The sequence below is a fragment of the Urocampus carinirostris genome, chromosome 1, assembly GCF_059441175.1.
Source record: "Urocampus carinirostris isolate Australia breed hairy pipefish chromosome 1, RoL_Ucar_1.0, whole genome shotgun sequence".
Taxonomy (NCBI): domain Eukaryota; kingdom Metazoa; phylum Chordata; class Actinopteri; order Syngnathiformes; family Syngnathidae; genus Urocampus; species Urocampus carinirostris.
Window position 1 is genome coordinate 44,271,846 of NC_142349.1, and position 16,834 is coordinate 44,288,679.

General features: G+C 41.2%; 1 pseudogene across 1 annotated transcript; it reads right to left on the minus strand.

The window, feature by feature from the left end:
- Nucleotides 1-14: 14 nt before the first annotated feature.
- Nucleotides 15-1,758, minus strand: LOC148374775 (small integral membrane protein 36 pseudogene; annotated as a pseudogene). The gene is made up of 2 exons (XR_015850976.1): nt 1,645-1,758; nt 15-675 (listed from the first exon to the last, which is right to left on the minus strand). The product of XR_015850976.1 is annotated as a small integral membrane protein 36 pseudogene (transcript).
- Between the last annotated feature and the right edge of the window lie 15,076 nt (nt 1,759-16,834).

Here is a 16,834-nt window from a genome sequence, read left to right on the forward strand (position 1 = left end):
CAGTGCCGGGGTGGCTCAAACCATCGTGCTCCTCTTCTCCTGAAAGTCAGAGTGCGAGGGCTCGTGGTAAGTGGTTATCATATTGGCGCCGTCCCAACGCGCTACCGGTGCCGGGGAGCTCTGCATGACCACCAGACGAATGGGCGATTGAGTGGGCTGCGGGTCAGGCGCATACTCTTTAGTGGGGTCCTTGCCGCGACAGTCATACATGATGCATGAGATGAGAAAGACGAGGAGCAGGATGACGTAGCTAGCGATCAAGATGCACAAGTTGAGGGTGACCGGGTCGATCTCCTGGTAGTTTTCCAGAAAGCCCATGATGCTCGCCGCATGCTGCTTCACCCGCCGCGCACACGTCGGGAAGCTCAACCGTGCGAGATGGCACCGGCTGCCGCCATGCTGGATCTGTCCGCCTGTCCTGCCGCGTCCATTTTCCGTCCGGTTTAGTTCAGCACCGCAAAGACTTTGTTGGTTGCCACTCCTCCCCAGCCCCGATCGTCGACTCGTTTTAACAAGTTAAGCCGTAACTCCGTGACAGATTCTCGCTTATGTCATCTCCTGCCCTGTATGTGTGTGAGTGTGTGGCACAGCGCGTGTGCGTGGCGTAATCTTAATCTTGGTTGTGAGGAGGGATTGGCGACTGTGACCATCTGGCTAAATGCTGGGTCAGGGGGCCTGCAAAGGAACACAGGTTAGCATGCTAGCAAGTTAAAAAAGTCATCAGAGCACTTAATTTTTTTACATTCATCTAAAACAGGGATGTCAAACTCAGTTTGGTTCTAGGGCCAAAACCAGACTTTCTGTTCACAGGCAGGCTAAATCTGCAAAAGAACGTCACCTCCAAACTATTAGCTTTTAGCATTATGCTTCATTATTCAGCCTACTTTAGTAACTTACCCTACATACACAATCACGGATGACAAGGGATATTTTACCAGTGGTGGGCTTTGAAGGCCTACAAGTCCTTCTCTGCTGGTCTAAAATAATATCCAAATCATGTGATGTTAATTATATTTTTTCCCTCAATACTTGTTAATTAATGATTGATGTTGTTTTTTTTTGTGCTGGGCCTAAAAAGCAACAAATTATAAATACAGTACTTCCAAATTATAATGCCTCTCCCCTGCTTGCGTTGCTTCCAGACGTGTGCTTTAATGTCTAAGCATCTAACCAATCACATTTGAACCTGATTGGTTAAATGTTAATCCTAGGCTCAGAAATCTGCCCAAAGGCCTTCCCTATTTTATGTGCAGGCGAACTGCAGCATTTTATATCTCTGATATTGCCGTTGGTTCAGCCAATCAAATTTTGGTTTGGTTTAAATCAGCATGCTGGAAAGCCTGGAGAAACGTTACCACTTTCACAAATGAGGGGGCGGTATTTTCCCAAAACTATCGCACCAACTGCCCACCGTCAACCCACTGCACAGGCAAATACATTATATTGTAAGTTATTGATAGTTTGATTGATTCAGACTAGTAATGGGAGTTCCGGCTCATTTTGGAGAAGCAACTCTTTTGGCGTCCTGAAAAAAAAGGGCGATTGATTTGGCATTGACGGAGGTGATGTGTAACCACATATTTTGACAAATGATTGTTTTGTCCCCATTATGTGATCACTTGAAAAAATAAAGGGTTAAATCACCTTATCTGCTGAGGCGCTGACACATGGGAGCAATGTTTTGGTGGTGAAATTCCCCTTTTTCACAAGAGACTTATTTTTTTGTATTTTTGTTGTCTCACTAATGCCAACTCTAAAACAACGTCCTGGTTGCTGAATATTGCCAACAAACATCACGCTTTGTGACTCGTCAGCAAATCAGGGTGCGTTGCATACATCATAGAATCGAGCAGGAGCAGAGTTGTTTGCTCTAGCTTCAGAAATAATAATAATAATAATTTCCTTTGTATTGTCATTCTTTGTAACAATGTACACAGAACGAAATGTCGATACACCTGACCCGTTGTAGCGAGCCGATGCAGCCGCAGCCAACAGAGGGCGCCGCCATTTTACCAATTAGGTATGACTCGGCCGAGGCGCAAACCAGCGTCCTCCCAGTCTCAAAGCGGCCCCACTATCATCTAGGCTACTGAGCTGCTGTATATTGCAAAACTTCATTCATATTACCTTTGATAAAAAAGATAATATTATTAATATTAAAATTAAAATTATTTTTTTTTTCAATTGGATTAAAAAACTATAAACATTTGAAATACAGGTTAAAAATGATAGAAAAATCCTAAATCGCGGTAAAATTATCAACTAAATGAATAACGTGTATTACCTTCTGAGCCATGGCGAACACAAATGGTAAGAAATAACGTTATACTGTCAGTTCAGACCACTTCATGATTTAAAACATAAATAATGAAACGGTTTTGGGGAAACACTGCAGTAGTAGATGCCTGTTCAGGATACTCAAAAATACAGGTTTCTCCAAATAATTTACATCATTCCAATCTATTTTGTGAGACCATGCAGACGTCCCTATGAAATACTTGAGTCAGATAGTCAACTGTCTTGTTGGATAGCTTTTTGTTTGTAAATAGTTACAACACTTTATAATGTGTACGTGCTCTTGTAAAGAAACTAGCTCATGTTAAAAAAATAACTGCATTCGTTTTCAGATATTTGTATTCGAGTGAAACACTTGTGAACATGGTCAAAACTCCGAGGTGTATTTCTTTCCATATTAAAGTGTTTGGTTGTGCCTGTTTCCAATAATAGTTTAAATGCTGCATTAGTGGACCCACATGGTTCGAAGGGATTACAAATCCGGCCACACGCATCATCTTTTTGGATAAAGGTATCAAATAATCATAATCTGCTTGCGTACAAGCCAAGGAACAAATACATTGGTGCCAAGTTCCAACCAAGCAACATCAAGCACGAGAAACACAAAAAAAGGTTTTCTCGCCTGAAGTTAACATAAATTTGTTTCATTCCAAAGGTCTTGCTGAATTCAGTCTGCTGTTACTGAAGCTAATGTCCCACAGGGGGCAGCGTTAGATCGCAGTCACTTCTGCATCTTCCTTCTGGTGACGCTTGACATATCATGTTTATTTCTATAGCCCTTAATCACAAGGAGTCTCAAAGAGCTGCACAGACCCCAGATTATTGCAAATTGCACACTTCACCATCCCCTGATCTAAAATCTACATACGGGCAAGGAAAAACTCAAAAACCCCAGCGTGAGGAAAACTAAGAAACCTTGAGAAGGGACCGCACATGAGGTAATCTCCCATCCAAGATGACCAGGCTGCAACGGATGTTGCATTAACAAACAATACAAATTCAAATAAGATATAAAATAGTATAATATGATGACCATGTTGCAATCGATGTTCATAGTTAACATTGTCAATAAATTAATTTAATCATGGTCGCACATATTCAACAACATTTGTCACTTACATTGATTAGTTTGAGCTAAGAAAAAGTCAAACAAAACTTTACACTATTTTTATTTGAATAAAATAGGGCTGTAGCGTTGTCCAAGAGTGTGCGTCATACACGGGGGAAAAAAACAGTAGTTATTCTTGTTTGAACATTTTTCATGTATTTTTTTAACAATACAAGCCTTAATAAATGTGAATTTTGCAGGTTTATTTATCAAAATCCGAGGTGCCTAACTTGTTTGGGTGTTTGGGCAATTGGGTTGGCCATGGTCCAAAAATTTGGTGGGTTTTTTGTTTTGTTATTTATTTCCCTTTTATTTTCTTTGTTATTGTATGTGTGTGTCTTGCTGTCGGTCACCCATCTTTAGGGATATGACCAAGGTAAATAGATAGATAGATAGATAGATAGATAGATAGATAGATAGATAGATAGATAAATAGATAGATAGATAGATAGATAGATAGATAGATAGATAGATAGATAGATAGATAGATAGATAGATAGATAGATAGATAGATAGATAGATAGATAGATAGATAGATAGATAGATAGATAGATAGATAGATAGATAGATAGATAGATATCAAAATCATTTAGAATATGAAAATAGTTAATTGATTTTCGGGCTATTTTACGAACTCTATATTGTATCAAATGTCTTGATGTTCCATGTTGATGTGGTCGGAGCTAAGCGCAGCACTTTTTGATTGGATGCATACAAAACAAAAGAGCCCATTTCCAGGGAACAATTGCATTCTATCCAATCTGTAGATCCATCCATTCATTATCAGCAACGCTTATATCATTAGGGTTGCAGGGGTGCAGGAGCCCATCCCAGCCATCCTGGGACAATGGGCAGGGGACACCCTGAACTGGTTGCCAGACAATCGCAGGGCTCACAACGACAGACAACTCACTCACTCATTCACACCTAGGCCAGCCAATCAACCTGACATGCATGTCTTTAGATAGTGGGAGAAAACCCACGCAGGCACGGGGAGAAGATGCAGACTCCACACGGGGAGGCGGGTAGATCTGATCCCATTACCTCAGAACTGTGCCACGGGTGCACTAACCATTCAGCTGCCGGGCCGCCCATAATGAAGATATATAAAATAGTAAATATAGTATTAGTGACAAAAACTGTGACCCCATTGTCTTTTTGTGTGTCTGCAAAGAAAAATTACTTACAAACTGAATACGAAATCTAGCGCTTAATAAGAGGGACCCAATATATTGCTTTGTCTCCATTCTGATAAGAAAAAAAAATACATAGAAATACTATGAAAATACTACTGCAGTAATACCAATCCCTCTATACGGATATGAGTAGTCCGATTTCTTGTGCACACTCACAATTTTGCTCATCGAGGATATTATATACCCCAAAGCATGGTGAGACTTGTAGTACAGAGACGAATGACACATGCAAACTCCCACATAATCGCTAAAATCCTTCTGGCCTTCTCTTTATTTACAGTTCTTCTTCATCTTTTTGTTCATCTTCGTCTACCGTTCCACCCACCTTTTCTTGTCTTGCATCCCCCCCTCCACTTCATCTTCTTCTGCTTCCTTTCTTTTCCCTCCTCTTTTGTTGTTACTGTCAATTGGACTTTTTGCGCAATTTCAGTTATTACTAATGTTTATTATTGATGTCAGTTATATTCTACTTGAACAAATAACCATCCACATACCATCATTTATGGCATAATGGTTTGAGAATTCCCACACAGATGCACACGTGCGCTCAACTGGGAATCACATTCCTTAACCGTGTACAAAACAGGTTTTTTTTAAATTCCAAAAACCCTGAGTCAGCAATTAAAATGTATCACTATGCACAACAACGCAAACATTTTAAAATGAGATAAATCATAATTAATGGTCCTCAAAGTTTTACCTCCTCATAAGATCTTGCTCTCTTGAAAGGTCCGTCTTGGAAATGACTTTGCACATATATCTGTGACCAAATCTTTGTTAAAATCTCCTTTAGCCATAATGGGTTAGAATTTTTAACATGACACGTTTTAACATTTTAAATAAAGCTATGATGTAGCGCTGCCATCGCTGACTCAAGTGAATATCTAATCACAAGATGTGTACATGTCACGTTCAACATAAGGCCCATACAACATCCTTTGCACCCTGGAAGGGTACCATTGATCACGAACCCTTCTTAAAGTTTCCAATTCGTCCTCAGTTTCAGATCAGGGGATGTTGTAATGGTGGTCTCTGCAACACTTTGAGACTTGACTTCTCTCTCTGCTTTTACTCAGCATTCTGCTCTTTTTCTTTTTAATCGCTGTCATTCACCTCATCTTCCGCCTCCTCTAACTTCCTCCTCTTCTACCTTTTCCCCTGTCTCCCAATAAGATTCCCTTTGACAGACCTTTTAATGGCTTATTCTGGTTGCTTATGCAAGTGTTTATTCTTTTGGCGACCGGTCTTAGGCTGTCCGAAATCCCACCCCTCAACGGCGCCCCGCATGAAACACACACCCACTCACAGGGGAGAGGATGTGGATGCCGCAGGTTTGTTGTTCCCTTGAAACAAAACAAGAGTTCTAAGAAAAGCAGTCCCCATGACGCACCAACTGTGTTATCACAGTTACGCTGATAAGGTAATATAGTTAGTTAATTGATTAAGCAGTTACTTGATCCCTAATATGAGTTGAATCTCCATGGTTAATAAAAAAACATTTTGTTTTCAGCTTACTTCGCACAGGACTTCTACTTGACTTGAATTTTGGTAAATCTCTCCTTCCTCAATTGCTCCAGCTTTAGTGGTGGGAATATGTCAGCCATCACCATCAACACACAGACTTGACATTACACATATAATACTGTGCATTATTCTATAAAATAAAAATGTGAAGTAGAAAAGTCCCGCAATCCTTCACCCAGTTTGTAAATATCCACTTTAAATATTTTGATGTTGATAAAAAGGAAACCGAACTTTGACTCCATTTTAGATTAGGTGACCATCCCCTGAATTAAGCAAGATTAACTTAATATTGCAGCGTGTATGCAATGTTGTTGTTTCACAACAGACAGCCCTTCGGGCGTGATGGGCTCTCTTCCATCTTCCTGCTGCGTCAACGCCGAGACGTTCCATGAGGTCAGCTGTGTGCCACTTATGTAACATAACACGTACATACTTGTCACTTCTTCTGCAAATCCTTCAAGCTCGTAAGGAGAGATGCAGTGACGAGTGGGTCCTTTGGGTGAGGGGCAGACAAGGTCATTTTTATGATGAGATGATAAGCTGATGTTCCCATTTAAGTGTCAAAAATCTACTGATTGAAATAAATACAGTATCCTCTAGCCATTTAATGGTTGTGCTCTTTGCAGATATTCACAGATGAAAACGTACTTGGTGAAATTACAGCGTCACATTACAAGCGCCACTAAGCTCAAACCAATCAGAGAACTGCCTTCTATTTTCTTGGCACTGATTGGCAATTGGTAAACAACATCTCTGTATGCTGGATGTTTCTCGCTACATACGCCCAAGGTATCATTGACTACATTTACACGCAGGAAATAATCCAATTGGACTATTGCCAGTATTCTTGATTTGTAAAGCCAAGTAAAAACACACAGAAGGCCTACTGAGTGTCACGAGACGGACCGTGAAGTCGGAACTCATATGCGTAGACGATCTGTCACTTAAATTAGGAAATAAAAGTTGTCCAACACACATACGGACCAAAGACAAAACAAAACAGGTTTAAAGGCAATCAAAATTACAAACTAGGCATTACTCAGATCAAACAGGCATGAACAGGTCTTCAACAAGGTAAAGCAATGGTCTGGCCACGGGCAGTCCCAAAAGGAGCGTTTAAGTAGTCCACAAGCAATCAGTCCAATGCGTCTCAGCCGGTGTCAAGGAGCGGGGCCAGCTGGGCGCCATGACAACCGTGCAGGACATGACACTGAGGACAGAGTCCAACCATGAATAGTCCCACTGAATTGGTGGGGTCATGTCTGCTAGCATTACCGCTTTATGCGCTAGATTACTGCCTTTTGCTCCTTAAAAAGTAACCGTAACTTAAAAAAATTAATAAACAGCTTTTCAAATGTAAAAAACACAAATTGACTTAAAACTAGTATTATAGTATATGGGAGCTTTATCTTGAAGCGGAACTAAGTCGGTATGCGTGAATAAACCACTCTGATGATCGCATCAGATTTCTGTTTCGTTCAAAGTTTTCCATTTTTGGTTTAATTATATTTCGGAGACAGATTGTGTTTCGAATTTAAAAATAAAGTATAGTAAAATCTACTGCTTTTTAATATCCAAAGGTTGGCGTGTATGTTGGGTAAATCGTTTCATTTTCTTGACTACTTGTGTATGCAAATATTTTTGTATACTTTTCGCAGTTTCCCTCGTGCAAGAGAAGAATGGTAAACGGACGCCTAGGCTTACTTACTTTGGGACATTCTCATTTTATTTTATTCCCTTAGGGCAAAAATGCCACAGTTGCATTCCTCCATACATCCTGTAAGTCCCTGCTTTTTCTAGCCACATATACCAAAGTAAAAAGGCACTTTTTCAGAGTGCAAATAAGCATAGTACTCTGTTGATTCTGGTGAATTGTATGAACATATATTTAATGTTAAATTTAAATACGGGAAAGACTATTTGCTTAATGACAAGCCGGCATTACAGTGAATTAATTTCAAATTAATCGTTCGCTTACACAAATGTTAACATAACGTGTTCGGTGTATTAGTGTATTTGTAGGAGATTTTGATTAAAGCGTCCACTGATAGGCGGTGACTGCTGACCAGCGGGGAGTCGTAAAAGCGACGCCTGGCCATTGTGCATCGCACATCGTTTCGACTGCCCGTTCAAGAATGTTTGCAGCTGATGGTTGCCAAAGAATTCCGAGTATGGCTCATCAACAAGCACCCTTGCAGTAACTCCTCTACCAATGATGATAAAAGCAAATGAATTGTGTGTTTGGAGGTGAAAAGTTGCTTTCGCAACATAAAATTTAATAAGAGGTATTACGGGCGGTCCACTTGGTTTGTTTGCATCTTCTGCTCATTCAAGTCAAGTCAGGTCAAGTCATTTTATTTGTATAGCCCTTAATAACAAAGAGTCTCAAAGGGCTTCACAGGTTATTACACAGACTATTTTTTCAGACTTTTATTTCACCATCCCCTGATCTGGAACCAACATGAGGGCAAGGAAAAACTTAAAAACCTCAATATGAGGAAAATGAAGAAACCTTTAGAAGCGACCGCACATCTGGCATCCCCCTTTCAGGATGACCAGACAGCAAAGGATGTTGCAATCACAAATAATACAGAGATATTGTCCACAAAAAGTATAGGTTATTCATATGCTATAGAGTAGAAGTGTGTTTTAAGCTTAGATTTAAACATTTCCACTGAGGTTGCAGATCGGATCTCGGGGGGGCAAAGCATTCCACAGCACCGGTGCCCGGATGGAGAACGCTCTCGAACCAGCATAACACTTCTTGGCTCTTGGGCTCACCAGAAGACCGGCGCTCTCAGAACGAAGGCTTCGGACCGGAACATAGGGGGAAATCAGATCTGAAAGATATGAGGGAGCAAGTCCATGTATGATTTTGTATAATACTAAGAGAACCTTGAAATCACATTTTAGGCTATTAGGGAGCCAATGCAGGTTAGCCAAAATCGGCGTGATGTGATCAGACTTTTTTGTCCTAGTTAAAAGCCTCGCTGCGGCATTTTGTACCAGCTGAAGACTCTTGATTCTGGACTTCGGGAGACCGGAGAGTAGTGCATTACAGTAATCGAGACGGGAGGTAACAAACGCGTGAATTATAATCTCTGCATCCGACTGAAACAGTATAGGACGAATTTTAGCAATGTTGCGAAGATGGAAGAAAGCGGTTCTAGTAATTTTCTTCACTTGTGTTTGAAAGGACAGATCGGGGTCAAATATGACACCTAAATTTTTGACTGAGTCACTCTGTGTGATGTGACATTTGTCAATGTTCACAGCAGTTTTTGAGAATAAGTCACGGCATTTAGATGGACCAATAACTAACATTTCGATCTTTTCAGAGTTAAGACGCAAGAAATTGAGTGACATCCACTCTTTTATCTCAGTGAGACAGGCCTCTAAATTTCCACAATTTAGTGTGGCAGATTCCTCCAACGGAAGATATAGTTGAGTGTCATCTGCGTAGCAGTGGAAACTGATATTATACTTGCGAATAATATCACCTAGTCAGGGTTGGGTAGGGTTACTTTAACTGGATTACTTCCAATTACTTTTGGATTATTCCAATACCAAATATGCTAATAAAAGACAAAAGAAACTAAATATGAATAAAATTACTAAATTTTGTGCAGGCTTGGGGAGTAACGGAATGCATGGAACGGCAAAAATGATGTTGGCGAGCTGTTTGGATTTATTTTAATTTTGTTTCTGTCGCATTTTATGTTAGTTTTGCCGGAGATCAAAGCCAGGAGAGAAAGCTTACCACGTGTTGTGAGTCATAATTTTATTCATATTTAGTTTCTTTTGTCTTTTATTAGCATATTTGGTATTGGAGTAATCCAAACGTAATTGAAAGTAATCCAGTTAAAGTAACCCTACCCAACCCTGCACCTAGTGCAAGCATGTAAATGCTAAAAAGAAGGGGGTCAAGCACTGAAACCTGCGGAACACCACAGGTAACACTAAAGGGCTCAGATGTCATTTCGCTATATTTAACACAGTGCGTCCTATCTGAGAGGTAGGATCTGAACCATGAGAGGACGGTTCCTGAGAGACAAATCCATTTTTCCAACCGTTCTTGTAAGATATTATGGTCCACATTGTCAAAAGCAGCACTAAGGTCCAGCAGCAGCAAAAGTGATGAAGTCCAATTGCCAGTAGGAGATCATTGGTTACCTTAATCAGAGCTGTCTCAGTAGAGTGGTTAGCCCTGAATCCTGATTGCATTGATTCAAAAAGATTGTTCCTTGATATGATATCATTCAGCTGCTGTGCCACTACTTTCGCAATCTTGAAACTCCCATGTGCACCTCCCAGTTTATTTTGCTAGCTTTTACGCTCTTGTCATGACTCACATGCCAACATTTGTATGTAGAAATATTTTTTTGCTATTTCCTATGATGAAAATATTGCTGAGAACTTACTGAACAACTCAAAAAAGACGAAGAAAGTATTGTAATGTCTGCTTTTGTTGCTGTATATTGTGTTCTCGCATGGTCCCTTTAAGAGAGGATGTGACGCGACATGCTTTGAAGTAGTGTGCTTTGAAGTCAGGCTGTGTGAATGGCATGAGTTCGACCAACTGTAGTTCTTGTGTGAATGTTTATACTGCCTGTTATAAATTGGCGATGACACTTAATCAGCGACTGGGTGCATCATTGATCACATTAGTGTCAGAAGTTTTGGATTTGCCGCTCGTCTGGAACGCTTGAAGGAATGGACAGTTTATCACTCGAGTAAGCTCTCCGAGCAGTAAAGCAAGAACACTGAGTTTGCGATTGACATGCCCGCATCAAGCTGCACCGAATAGAGTAATCGGCGCGATTATGAGCAGATTACATGGACTTCCGAGAAAGCTCTCAAGTTTTCGGGTAAAGGGAGTTGGGAAGCCGATAAAACGCAATTTGAATTAGTGGCCTCAGAGTGGTTCAATGAAAGGAAAGCCGTGCGATTAGCGCTGACTGATGACGCGGCAGACTCCATCGGCATACTGTTGGGGGCGCTGCAGAGGCGATTTGTGGAGTTGATTTTAAAATAATCACGGCAGTGAATTTAAGCAATGTGATCGATAGCCACGGAGAGGCAGACTGCAGCCAAGGAGCCTCTACAATATACTGAAAGTGATTTAACATGCATGCCAGATCACAAGAAATGTTAAGGTTTTCTAACATGAAAAAAGTACAATGCTAGACTGTAAGCCAATGTTTCTCGAGTAGTTAGACTTGAGGACCCACCATCCTACCTTAATTACAAGCTGCGACCCAAGCAAAATGACACGCAATACGAAATCAATGCTCTTTTGGCTGCATTTTTAATGAAATTCAAAATGCTTGAAAAGCAGTGAAAAAGCATGAAATGAAAAGTACATCATTTTTGTTGGTCCTGGGGGCCTTTTTCCTCTCCACCCAAAAGTTAACTGCACCTGTGCAGCCATAATCCATTATCCCTGATCATACGTTGCTGAGAGTGGGCTCTGTAAGAGAAAATGGGTATATTGTATTGTGGCTCTTTTCGACATTCTTTCCACCTAGAATGAACAGTACCCGTGCAGCCACAATCCATTTTCCCTGTTTGACTATTGCTGCAAGCTGGGGCATGTTAAAATGGGGAAAGTTGAGGCTACTTGTCGGATTTTTTGATATTGCGGGTTGTTCTGGTCCCCATTCACCACAATAAACAGATTGCGGTATCTGGGTTTCGCCATGCTCAACATGTGTAAACAATCTATTCTTTGGTGTGAAATAGCAGGCGACAACTTGCATTTGCAGTGCTTTATCACCATCTACTGTTAAGGAGTGTAATTGACCCCTCAGATATTCTTATTTTTATAGCAATTTTTTGCCAAGGCAAAGGTCCACAACCCACTTTTGGGTCCCAACCCGCCTGTTGAGAAACACTGCCCTAATCTGAACCTGAACCGAATTAAAAAAAAAGAAAACATTTAAGAAAAATAAATTTTAATGTAATCCTCTGCGTTGTATTCACTTCTCGGGGCTTTGTTTCAATTTCAACATCAAAGGAAAAGTTGATACTTTTATTTTGTTTCACAACGCTGTCTTCAAAGCCCTGGGATGTGTTTCACGTTTCATCACACTAACCATTGCAAACTTTTTGTGTGCGTCATTTCGGCGGCACGCTCAACATGTGGTCCCCACACATGGATCTCATCATTCTCAAAATTTAGTGGGAACGCCAAAAAGAAGCAAAGGGGATAAAGATGGATAAGAAGAGGAAGAGGTTTTGGTCTGTTTTGCACACTTCATTCTTCATTTGCCAACGTGTTTATGAGGTAAAAATTTGTCTTATACTTATGTCAAAATGAAACAAAGAATAATTTCTAATGGTTTTGACAGGAAAAAAGACAATTGTGAATATCGTATTCCACAAGGTTCCTGGGTATTTGTTGCCACTATGAGTCATTCCCAAATGGACAACAGTGTTTTGCCTGGAGGACTGAAACGGACAATTACTTGCATGTGTGCACCCCGGCCCCCCCTTTTTTAATGACAGTTGAATGCGTCGTCTGGGATGAACTGAAGCAAGCGTGTATGTGAGGTCCGGAAGAACTTCAATGTGGCTGGATTAGGGCAGGGACCACCTCAGAGACTCAGCAACCCTGGCAACACTTCCAAGACTTGCCGGGACGTCATAGGGTCATAGCCAGGGCGGAGGAGTTTTAAAGTGATGAAAAGATCATTTTTTTCAGTGAACTTTCTCTTCTGAATTCTAATCACCTCTTGCTCAATAAAACCTGCAAGATCGGTTGGCCTTTAAGTATCGTGTGGAGGAATAGGTATTGCAAACAAGCAGGTTATCTTTGTACAAATTTTGGTTTTAAGTCAAGTCATGTTTTTTTTTACAGCCCTTAATCACAAGGAGTCTCAAAGGGCTGCACAGACAGATTATCGCAAACAACAGACTGTTATTACACCATCCCCTGGTCTAAAACCTACATGAGGGCAAAAAAACCTAAAAAACCTCAACATGAGGAGAATGAAGAAACCTTGAGAAGGGACCGCACATAAGGTAATCCCCTTCCAGGATGACCAGGCTGCAATGGATGTCGCAATAACAAATAACACACAGATATTGTCAACATGAAATATATGTCATTCGTAAGCTAAAGAATAGAGCCTAGATTTAAACAGTTCCACTGAGGTTCTAGATCGAATCTCAGGGCATCATTGGGGCCCGGATGGAGAACGCTCTCGAACCTAAGGTTCTCTCCTTGGCTCTTGGGATCACTAGGCTCTTGGGATCACTAGTAGACCAGCATTTTCAGAGTAAAGGGGGAAATTAAATCCGAAAGATATGAGGAAGCAAGTCAGCAAGAGTTCTAAGTCTGCCAATCCATGTGAGGAAATACTTTGAAACACTCAATACATCCAGAGGACACTTTGAAAACTGCAGGTCATTATTTGACGAGAAGCGTCTCATATTTTTTCCAATGCTTCTCTCAGCATTCTATCGCGGGCTGGATTTAACCAGTTGGCGCACCTGATACAGCCCGCGGGCTGTAGTTTGCCGAACCCTGGCCTTGAGTATTGGGGACTCGACTCTAGGCTGTCTCTGATGGTTGTTAATTGTGTGAGTACAGGAAGTGACTGTGTTTGACAAAAGCCCACAGGCTTACGGCACACAGATGCCCATGCCCACACCCATTCACGCACACAAACACAAAGTCGCTCACATTGAGTGAGAGTTTGGCTCACCTTCCCGCGCTCAATGACGTGACTTCCTTCCAATGGGCGTGAGCGTCTCCTGTTAAGGCTGCTGTCGGCGTCAAGGAGGTCAGCTTTCTTCAAACATCCTGCAGAGTCGCCACCACCTCTGTGAACGCTCTAAACAAACTGCGGGGTGGATCCTGATTTTTCCTCAAATGCTCTTGGCATTTGATTGGCGTGCAGGATGAAAGTGAAGCAGTTTGATTGGAAGAATTGCAATGGAAGGGATGGGAATTATGCATCACAGAGAATATATATTTGTGTAAAATACAATTACACATATAGAGCTGTGGTCGGCATTCCACCTGGCCGCGGACGAGTACTACGCCATGGGTCGTTTGGTACCAGGCTGCAATTTTTTTTTTATTATTTTGTGCCTACACCGTATTTATTAATGTATTCACGCAGTTTTCACCCCTAAAAAACGCTAACCCTGGACGTGTGTTGTACCAAGGTTTCACTGTAGTTGAGCAATGATTGCTCAGTGGACAGATATTTCTCATCCAATAAACTCATTTGGATACAACACGAATAGATCTGGGATCACCGCGATCGCAGTGTTGAATCCTGACCAATTCTCTACAAGAATTGTAAGTCACAGAGCAAAAAGCATTGGATTTTATCTCATCATCACACCATGTGATACTCACATTGCCACATTGCACAACGTTGTAATGTTCTTTTAAAATTTCCTTTCTTCCCTCTTCTCTTGCTTTTAATGTTCAGCCGTCTTCATATTCTCATTTTTCATTCCGGTTCAAACCCAAGGAAGATAATTTGCAATATTTGAAGTATATGTTGTGTAATATAAAGTATAAACCAGTGTGGTAAGGTTTTGGGGGTGAGGCACCGTCAGATTTACAAATGAATGAACCTAGTACATTTTATTCATCATTTGAGGGCAAGAAATCAATATATAAACTGTAGCTTGGACAAAAAAATTCTCGTCCGCAGCACAGTTCTGAGGTCATGGGATCAGATCCAGCTACCAGCCTTCCTGTGCAGAGTTTGCATGTTCTGCCTGTGCTTGCGTGGGTTTCTTCCAGGCACCCTGGTTTCCTCCCACATTCCATAAAAACATGCATGTCAGGTTAAATGGCCGGTCCAAATTGTCCCTAGGTGTGAATGAGTGAGTTAGTTGTCTGTCTGGGTGCTCTGCGACTGGCTGGCAACCAATTCAGGGTGTCCCCTGCCTACTGCCCAAAGATAGCTGGGATGGGCTCCAGCACCGCCACGACCCTGCTGAGGATAAGCGGTGCAGATAATGTGTGGATAAAATGTTATTGACATAAATGTATGATTAGCAAGTAAGTAATATGAATATTTTAAGTAGTAAAACATTTCACTTGTGCTCAACTGAACCTAGTATTTTTGCCTCCCAGTTTGTCAAACAGGATAGCTTCTTTAAAAACACAAGCAAAAGCTGTATAAAAGTATGCAAACAAAATCGAGAAGTGTGAAGGAGTTTTATCTGGTATTATTCCCAATGTGGGGGATCGGAACGTGATGCAGAGTGAGTGGTTGAGTTTCTGTGCTTAGCGCTGTTGAACTGACCTTCCAAGAAGACATTGACATCCAATTTGACCTTTGCTGTGAATATGCTTATCGGAACAACCCTGGTGTGGGAACGTGGACTCTGTGAATCCGGTGAGGAGAATGACTGGCGCGCAGATTGGTACCACTGATATCTTGAGAATGCCTGGATCAAGCTGACGTCATCTGAGCTGCAAAAAAGCGATCAATGGGGGTCTGGGCACAGGCAATCACTTGGACTCGTCGGGCCCTCGTAACCTGCTCTTTTTTTAGACGTCCAATCCTATTTCAAAATTCACGAGAAATTGACTATTAGTCTCAGGTTTCACACATTATTTATAGTTAGAGAGTAAGGAGGAAAAGGATGGGAGCAGGAAGAAAATTGAGAAATTGTAAAATACTGTATATACTGTGATTCAAACAATGTGATCATCTCATCTCATCTCATTAGCTGCACCGTTTATCCTCAGTAGGGTCGCGGGGGTGCTGGAGCCCATCCCAGCAATCATCGGGCAGTGGGCAGGGGACACCCTGAACTGGTTGCCAGCCGATCGCAGGGCACACTGGGACAGACAACTCACTCGCTCATTCACACCTAGGGACAATTCATGTTTAAATTAATTAACAAAATGATTGTGAAATGATGTAAGATAAGATAATTGTTTTTTATGATGGAAGCATCCAAAATTATTTTGTGGACGTGTCTCTTATAAGCTGTCATCCTTTCTTTCTTTTCTGGTGACTTGCCCATTTTGTAATGAAAATAAATGAGAAATACCCCGACGCTCAGTATTATACAGTTGTGGTCAGAAGTTTACATACTCTTGTGAAGAACATAATGTCATGGCTCTCCTGAGTTTCCACTTATTTCCACAACTGCACAACTGACTTTGTTATGGGTTAACCGAAAAAAGTGATCAAATCTGCTGTGTCAAAGATATACATAGAGCAGCGTTAATATTTGGTAACATGTCCCTTGGCCATTTTCACTTCAATTAGGCGCTTTTGGTAGCCATCCACAAGCTTCTGGTTGAATCTTTAACCACTCCTCTTGACAGAATTGGTGCAGTTCAGTTAAATTTGATGGCTTTCTGACATGTACTTGTTTCTTCAGCATTGTCCACAAGTTCTCAATGGGGTTTAAGTCAAGTCTTTTGGAAGGCCATTCTAAAACCTTAATTCTCGCCAGATTTAGCCATTCCATTACCACTTTTGATGTGTGTTTGGGGTCATTGTACTGTTGGAACACCCAACTGCACCCAAGACCCAATCTTCAGATTGATGACTTTAGGTTATCTTGAGGAATTTGAAGGTAATCCTGCTTCTTCATTATTTCGTTTACTTTCGGAAAAGCACCAGTTTCATTGGCAACCCCACAGTATAATACTACCACCACCGTGCTTGACAGTAGGCATGGTGTGCTTGGGGTTAAAGGCCTCACCTTTTCTCCTCGAGAC